Below are 9,256 nucleotides of genomic sequence, written 5' to 3'. Positions count from 1 at the left end.
CTTGCCTCCGCCTCCCAAGTAGCTGGGACCACAGGCGCCCGCCACAACGCCCGGCTATTTTTTGGTTGCAGCCGTCATTGTTGTTTGGCGGGTCCGGGCTGGGGATTCGAACCCGCCACCTTAGGTGTACGTGGCTGGCGCCTTAGCCGGTTGAGCTATAGGCGCCGAGCCAACGTTGCTACTCTTAACTGCAACTAATTTGTTGTAAGACACGTTACTTTTTTTTACTTAATATGAAAAAAGATCCATTTTCATCATTTCCTTACCGAGTCCTTGTAGAAAACAAAATATTTTTTTAGTCTATATTCCATAACCAAAATGCTTCCGTCTTTCCATTGGACTTGTTTTGCTGTTATTTTTATACCTAATCTGATCTCTAGTGTGTATTTTTTCGTTTTGGCCTAGGGAACCCAGAGGGAGAATTTTCAATTATTTCTGCTGGAGTTTTCTTGAGTTGCTAAAAATGTCCCTATTTGTTGCGTAGCCACTGTGTAAACGGACTCTGATAAGGACTGTTGGGAATTTACCTTGTCGTCATTTTTCATAAATATATTAACTCTCTTTTGATCTTTTTTTTCCAAAAATCTCTTGTGACTGGTGCAGCTTAATTTTTCAGCTTCTGGAGTAAAAACAAATTTGTCTTTTTGTATACAGCTGCAGAATTCTTCTTTCTGACAGTCTCAAGATGGAGTTAGTACTTCCCTTTAAGGCATCATGATGTATCTAAGAGGTGGCAAAATTTTTTTAAAACTCAGAATTTGGTTGTGAATGGAAAAGGCAAACTATCTTATCTCATTTAAACCTGCGTCCTCTGTAGCTGCTAGTCGTGATAACATCAGAGGAGGTAATGGGAAATTGGGGTGGAGGAGGGCTTGGTGAGCGAGTGTTTGAACCTTTTTAGGATTACAGAGATTTTCACAAAACGTTTTGTACCTAAAAGCTTTTCAAAGCAGCCTTCCATTCATACAAATTTGACTATGCAATCATGGTTTATAACAGCCCCCTAAGTGGCTGGTCACTCTGTCAAAAACATGTACTAACAAGTCTCTGTGTGTGGGCTGTATAATAAATAACTGCTCATTCACAGACAGTGTGTTAGCTTCCCTGGGCAGCCCTGTGTCCCCTTCCTGAGGTCTGCTGGCTAAGAGGTACCATGGATCATTCTCATTCGATGGGTGTTTTGTTTTGGAACCAGCTACTATTTGGAGTATGTGTATTTTTCCTTTGACCATTTCCTAGATTACGAGTTCTGATATTTATTCAGATGATGTATTGAGAACCTACTGTGTGCACAGAAGGCTTTTGCACTAAACCACATTGGGTAGTAAGTGACTCTCATAGATGGGTAGTAAGTGGCTTCCTTATAGATCAGAAAGCCTTTGAGTTTTCCCAGAGTTAAGTGTCACATGCTCTTTGTTTTGTGTAAATATAACTGAAGGCGTCATGGAGCTGGGCTCTCAGGACAGCTTTATAATGAGTGTGACAAGCTGATGGTCGCAGTGGGCTGTCATTGATGAATGATTCAAGGAAGAAACTGAAATGGCCTGTTCTAAAAGGAGACTAAGAATCTTTACAAATAAATAATTTAACTGAATATTGTAAAAGTCTTTGGATAAGAGGTCTCAGTACAATTGAGTCAGCCTATGTATGAGGATTTGAGGACAGTTTCTCTAGATTCTTTCAAACCTTACCATACTGACAGTGTCAGAGATGGAAGGAGCAGTGAGAGAGAACAAAATGGAAACTGAGAAAAAAATTCAAGCTGGTTCAGGACACTCATCTCCTCCCTTTTTAAAATTATCACCTGGTTTAAATTTAAAAATAACTTTCAACTGCAGACTTCCAGGTTTGGCTCATTGTCCTCAGCACCATGGGCTCCATGAGGACGCACAGTGTGTGTGGACAGTGCCTTTGTAAACATCTTGGTTTTTTTTTTTTTTTTTTTTTTTACATGTCTTGTTATTTCAGTGAAGTCAGAAAAAAATGTGACTGCAGAAATATACAAGAATTAGAGCAAGGTGGTGGGCTCTGCAGCTCCAAATGAAAGCTGGTGGACGTTGTTGATTAGGGTAATTATGGAGGAATGACTTTAAAATCTATTTGCCTGCACTGTTCAGCTTCAGCACTTCTTGTAACCAGCCAGACAAGGCCTGGAGTCCTGCCCCAAATTTCCAGGGCAAGGCTGCGGGAGAATTTAGGGGAGCAGCTCTCTCCGGCCTGCCCACAGGTCTGTACTCAGAGCTGCTAAGGCTGGTTGTCACACTGAACGCTGCATGACTGGATGGAGTCCCCACAATCTGAAACCAAACAGAATATGCAGTTGAAAGAATATCGGTCTTGAAATCAGACAAGACCTGGGTTGAGTTCTGGGCTGAACGCCTGCCACTGACACTCTTAGCTGTGTGACTTTGAGCTACTGTCTTTGAGCCTCAGTGTTTAAATTTGTCATTGAGAATGGAAGCTCAGTGTGAGTACTCAATGAGCACAGTGATGGGCGCAATTGTCATTTTTTTCTGGCTTCACAAAAAGAAGCAAACATGCAGCAATCGCAAACTGCGGGGTTCAGGTGATCCTCGGGTCTCAGCCTCCCGAGTGGCTGGGACTATAGGCGCCCACCACAAGGCCCGGCTAGTTTTCTATTTGTAGTAGACACAGGGTCTCGCTTTTACTCAGGCTGGTCTCCAACTCCTGAGTGCAGACAATTCACGTGCCTCGGTCTCCCAGGCGTGGGCCACCGTCCCCAGCCTCAGCGTCATTCATCCTTAGGGACTTTTGACCATTAAAAAAAATGCCGTGGCATATCATAAACCATCAAAACTCCCTTAAAAAGAATTTTGAGCAATTTTTCCTGCTTTGGAGGACAAGATATTCTCTCAAGAAATCCTTTATATTTGATAGATACCATGCAGTGGAAATGACCTGGCTGATGTCAAGGGCACGTGACACTGGGCACTTGCTTGTAGGTGAATTTTTAAATAATTTTCTTCTCTCTCATATTTATACTTCACTTTAAGGGTGAAGGTATTTTCACAAAAGTACGTAATCAAGGTAAAACAGCCTCTAGCCCACTGATTAAATTTCTTTAATAATAAAGAAAAATCTACCCTTCTTATGGCTACAAAGAATCCATTATACCAATTGTAAAATTAATGAAATTATATAATTTATACATATGCTTTTTAAAAAAGCATTTCTAAATTGCTTCCAGCTTTAGACCTATAGGTTTGTTACAACTGGTTAGACTTTTAAAGTATTTTTTAATGTTCCCTGATATGTACTGATAATTAAATGTATGTTCTCTTTGGAATCAGATATTGTACTTCAGCTAAATAAATTAAAATGAAAAGTAAAGTAGAGGATAAGTGTGGAGGTGGAAATTTAGGCTTACCTTGGTTTCATACATTACCCTTTAAGTAAGCTGTAGTAGCTGTAGTGCCCAGACTTTGTTATTATATCTGCTTTGTGTTTGTATAACTCTAGGCTAAGACCGTCTACCTTCTCCCCTCTAAGTCCTAAGTCATTACATGGATGTGGTATAGGATCTAGGAGCTGTTATGTTTCATAATTACAGCAATTTATGAACACAGTTTTGGAAATCTTAAAAAAACACACACAAATTTAACATTGGAGATCATGGTAGTTAGCTTTCCTGTTCTTTTCTGAAAATTATTTTTATGGACTTCCTTTGGGTAAGAGATCTGCTTTCTGTGTGTGATTCCCTAATCTAATTAATTGATACTTGATGAAACAGCACTTTTATGAGTTTGTGCCCTGAAATTGCTTATTTTGAGACCAGCAAGTTCTTCTAAGAAATCTTTACCTAGGACTTTTTTCTTTTTCCCTGAATAAGAGAAGTCAGAAACTTTCTAGACCAAATAAGAGCTATTCTGATAAATATAACTTCATTTACACAATGTTTTAAAATGCCATTATAGGTTTATTCTGTCACAAGGGGAATAATTTTTCCACAGCTCACCATGGTGGATGATCCCAGTGCAGTGGCCATGGCGAGGCCCATAAACGGCCCTGCGTTCCACCCTGGGTCCCCAACCCCGGTCACAGAATGAATGAGAGAAAGCCGCAGTGACCTTTGCCTCAGGGGGAGACGTCATTTTGCTTCTGGCTTTTCACAGCTTATGTGTTTGTGTTTTTAATGTATGACTGAACCTGAAAGTTCATCTCTAATCTTGATCCATGGGGAAGTGGCAGGAACCCTAACTGCCCAAACGAAACAAACTTAAATTTCCTGCAGAGGAAAGGTCCGGAATGTCCTCTTCACTGGGGACAGTCTCACACAGCATGCCATCCTTCTGATTAAAATTCCTGTTGAGATCTAGTGACTTGTCTGATTGGAAAACTAAATAGGGCCTTAATCACCCGCAGAAGATGACATCAAGGGGCACCACACACTGTGTGACAGATGAATAACCATCTCAGAGACCAGCTTCATTTGAAGATGGAAAACAAAAGCATGCGGCTGCATTGAGCAGCAGCTATTTATAGTTCTGTGATGTAAGGCTTCCAGTTTGCTATAATTCCCATTGTTCTCTAAAAATAAAGACCCATTTAACCAAGGAGGGCTGACAGTGATCTTGTGATGTATTAAGTTATTGTTCAGTGGGTTAGACTAGGGCAGCACCTTAACGCCACGTGGGCCCTGCTGGGGGCCGCGCTGGGTGGGGCCGCGCTGGGTGGGGCCGCTGCCTGTGCCCACGCACACACCTGTCTGCACCCAGGTGCTGCTGAGAACACAGCGCTCCTGTGGGTGGGCCCTGCTTAGCCAGTGAGGAGCATAAGCCCTTTGACGAGGGGAGCATGCAGCCAGGGCAGCATTGGCAAGCGATGGACATAATGGACCAGACCAGCCTGGGGACAGTGCACTTCCCTTCCCCCACTCCTAAGGCTCTTCTTTTTTGATCATGGAAATTTTGTATCTGTGTCACCTCCATCTAACTAGGACCTTCCTGTGAAGTCTCAAGCTAGCCTTTATCCTGAATTTAGAATGACCTGAGATGCACCGTTCTAACTGGAGGCCTACAGAACCCCGCGGCAGGGCGCCGCGTCATGGTGGCCTCTCTGTCCCTGCATGAGATTCCACCTGACGCTCCCCACTTGCTCTCCGCTTCTTCACTTTCCTTCTCTGTTTTTATGTGCATTGCGGTGTCTCTGTTTTCCTTTCTTAGGAACCAGAAGAAAGTAATAAAAAATACTAAGAAAAGACAGACATGCGATGGGCGCGTTTCCAGTCTCACTCTGAAGTCACACAGGAGGTGGCTGTCTCCCGGGGTCGGCCACTGTGTGTGGGGGGCTCCGGAGGGCCGGGCGGCGGCGCCGCGAGAAGGCCCTGGGAGTGCCGTTAGGAGGCTCCTCATGGTGCTGCGGAAGGCCTGAAGGAGAATTCGGGGATTTCTCCAGTCAGTAAATCCTGGCATTTTGTCTTTTAATCTCTTTGTGGGTGTGAGCTCTCCTTGGACGCTCTGAGCAGGCAGCGGTCACAGTCTGAGCCGTGTGCGCCCCCGGTCTGCACCTGCCGGAGAGGCCTTTCTTTTCAGGAGGATGATGGCCACGTTCGCTCTGGGCTTTTACTTTTCATATGAAATTACAATAAATCGTGCATGAAGGTGAAGCGCGGAGGAAGATGCAGCCTTATTAAATTGAATTTAGTGGATGGTTAATTCTGATGCTGCTAAAATACTGCTCACTCAGAAATAGGTGCCTTGGTGCTAGGAAAGTCCTTGACGCATCTAGCATGGAGCTGAGACATTTAGCTCAGCGGCTGGAGGGAGGCATGGTGGCTGGGGCTGCAGGGTGAGGGCTGTGCACCCCAGTAGTCTCCCTTCTGATGTGTTGTGGGTGACTTAATGATAGCTTTATGGATTTCCTAAATGGTGAATGTGTGATCCTTATTCAAATGGATTTAGAAGGCTTAATGGTCAGATAAATAACTTTAAGATACATTTTTGAAGGCCTAAGTTGCACATTTTCAGTTATCAGAATGCAGCCTTATATTACCTGTGAAAATTAATTATGTTTCAGATAAATAAATAGCTTAACTATGTGGCAAAGGGATGAAACTTTGACTAATGCCTAGCAGGTTTAAAAAAGCCAAATAGTTTCAAATATTTATTTATTTATTTATTTAACGGACTCATGCTGGAGAAAAGTTCATGGACCCAAAGCTGGAGGAAAGTTTGTGGACAAATAAAATGATGATTGAAAGTGGGCAAAGGAATCTCTAAACATTCTTTGGTGGATGCAACATGCAATTTCGAACTTCTAAACACCCGTAAGGCTGCTGAACCTCAGAAAGGTGAAGAGGGCACTTTCTCATCCTTCATGGAGAATTAGCTACAGACAGTTGTGCCTGGAATGATAACCTGAATTTTAACTCCCAATTCCACACCATCTACTTTCGAGGCCCTGACATTGCAAAGGTGTTTCCCTTGAGCACACAGTAGCTTTTCAGTATTGCGTCTTCACATTTTGGAGAAAGGGAAAAGAAAATCAAAACTAATTCACCTGCTTGGCGGCCGTAAGCGTGTTTCATCACGGTCTGCTTTCCTGCCTCTCAGGACAGTCGTGTGTGGGTGACGGACCGTGTCACACAGTCCCCCCCTCACACGCCACCCAGGCTGCACAGGGGTCGCACAAGGACCAGAATCTGCAAGAGTGGGTGATTATTTTTAAGCAGGTTCCAGATGGGATTTTACTTATTTACTTAGATTTCATTTGGAGATCCATCCAGTTTTGAAATAGGAGCCCGTTTGTCAGACAGCGAGACAGGTAAGTGAAGTGACAGTGCTGAGACCTGCTTAGTGATCTGCAGGACGCCCTCCGGCTTTCTACGATGCCCTGGAATGTTCTACAACGCATGTGAAATAGTGTAGAAAAATCCTATCTTATATGTCACATAAAAAGTACCAACAACAAAAACACCTGGCATATTAATCCAATGTATTCAGCTAAAGTTCTTGCACACACAGGAGAACTCAATTTTTAACTCTTAATAGAGTTTAAAAACCTTTGCCAACGTCGATATTTTGAAGCATTGACTCTGGTCAGGTTCCGTCCCTCGCTGCCCTGTGTTGAATGTCAAAGCATTTTCCCTCTGTATCTCCGATGCTTTTTTTCCTCTTAGTTTTTATGACTAACGTTAAACATCTTACATTGTATATTTCCTGCTTCTTGAGAAGAGCATAAACTCCATGAGGGCAGCAACACCCATTGCTCTGCCCATCGTTGCAGTTACCCAGAGTGCACTAGGCCCTGAGTAAGTATTTGTTGATTTAAAGAGTAAATGAATTTTCAGAGACTCAGCATTCATTCAGCAGACACGTATTAACAACTATGTCCCTGTGTCCTGTGTAACTATTATGATTTGTTAGCACTATGTCCATTAACACCTCATTAAATATGCCATTTCAAGCATAATGAAATCCCTTTGTCCAAGGAATCCGATTGTGTTTAGTCTTAACCATTGAGCAACTCACTGTATTCAGTAAGAATTAACACACGTGAAGGAGATTTTGACAGGCACTGTTTGAACACTAAGAGTACAGTACATGACTCAGAGTGAATCTTGTGCTTTCAGAGAATGAGAAAAAACCAAAGAAAAGAAAAAATCTTCAGATCCTACAAATCATGATGGACTTGGCCAAAGGAGGTGGTGCTTTCTGTCACGTTCCAACTTCACGGGACCATTGCAGCCTTGTTTTGGGGAGCAGGTGCCTGGGCTTCAGGGCTGGCTTGGCCACCCACTAGATAGATACGCAGCACGTAGAGTGGAGGCCCCCCCCCCCCCCGTTGTCCTGAGTGCCCTTGACCTCATGCTGGAGAAGGGTCAGCCTACCTGAGAAGTTTCCACCTTTGCTTGTTTTTGGATTTGTCAAACTGAACAGAAAATAAACTCAATGCTCACACACTCTTTTTGAGATACTGTTTGGTTTTTTTAAATTAAGCACCATGTTATTCACACTCTAATATTTTGCCTTGTTGGAGAAAGAGACACAGTGATTCAGTGTCATCCAGTTAGTTACCTTAGTCCAGGATTCCTTCCACTGTCCAGGGGAGCAGGGATTACATGCAGTGTGCTCCACACTGTGCTCCAGAAAGGAAAACCGAGGATAGAGGCTTGTGAAGTCAGGAAAGATGTGTTGTGGGGACAGTTTTCCTGTGCCCTGCAGCCTGGGACATATATCTGGCCTGGTGCTACTGGGTGAGACGGCAGGAAAGGCAACCCGAGCTTGTGAGGACTCCGCGTCGTGATGGAATCTGGACAGCAATGCTACCTTGATTCTCAGAGAAGTAGGGAAGAGTCAAGAGTGAATGCTGTGTAGGCGGAGACCTCACACCGAATCCTTCTGCTAATTCCTTAGTTGCGGACTTGGAGCCAAAGTCTTAATTTTCTCATCTACGTGTTGGCCATTAAAAGCATGTTTCTTAGAGTTATTGGTAAGAGAAGGCACACATAAATTACTTTGCACTGTATCTGTATTAAATTCACCTTTAATAAAAATGCATGCTTAATTGTCACTATAATGATGGGGGTTACCAGCACCTCCCTTAAAAGATTGAGGGACTAAATTAGGTATATAAAGCACATAGTACTTGTTTTAAGAATATTCTTAGCTTCCTTCCTTCTTGGCTTTCTGGGAATTGGTGTGATTCTCATCTCCTCTGGAGAGTGACTTCCACCCTCTGCTTCCTCTCTGCCTTCCAGCAGCGTCTGCGTGGCTCAGTGTCTGAGTGATGCTCAAACAGTGCACCTGCCCACATCTCCGGCTTCGCGATCGTGGAATGCAAGCTTCCCGGGAGGATGGCAAGATGGGCCACTTAGCAAATGCCACACATTTCATCTCGAGCTCTTCCACTGAAAACACACCCACCTACATCCCTCTCCCTTCCCCAAGATGATTATTCAGTTCTTAAAATCACAGAATTCTAACAGTAACTAGAATTCAGTCCAGAGGAAGAAAACTGAGAGCCTGAGGCCAGCACAGCCAGAGACATTGTTTCCCCTGCCTAGGGGATGTATAACTGGGGTTTTCAAAATTTAGAATTATTTTTAATATATTAAGAAGTCAGACATTTCAGATTTAAATACCACATACAGAGATTCACATTTACTATTTCTGGCTACTCCAAAAAAGGGGCAATCTGGCAACCCAGAGCCCAGATCCCCCACCCATCCTGGGTGACAGTGGTCTGGAGTGGAGCAGCGGCCCTGGTGTCCCCTGGTGAGATGGCTCTAGCCCTG

This window comes from Otolemur garnettii, unplaced genomic scaffold, assembly GCF_000181295.1.
Source record: "Otolemur garnettii isolate 467f Iridium unplaced genomic scaffold, OtoGar3 scaffold00030, whole genome shotgun sequence".
In the NCBI taxonomy this organism is placed as follows: domain Eukaryota; kingdom Metazoa; phylum Chordata; class Mammalia; order Primates; family Galagidae; genus Otolemur; species Otolemur garnettii.
This window is presented reverse-complemented; position numbering follows the sequence as displayed.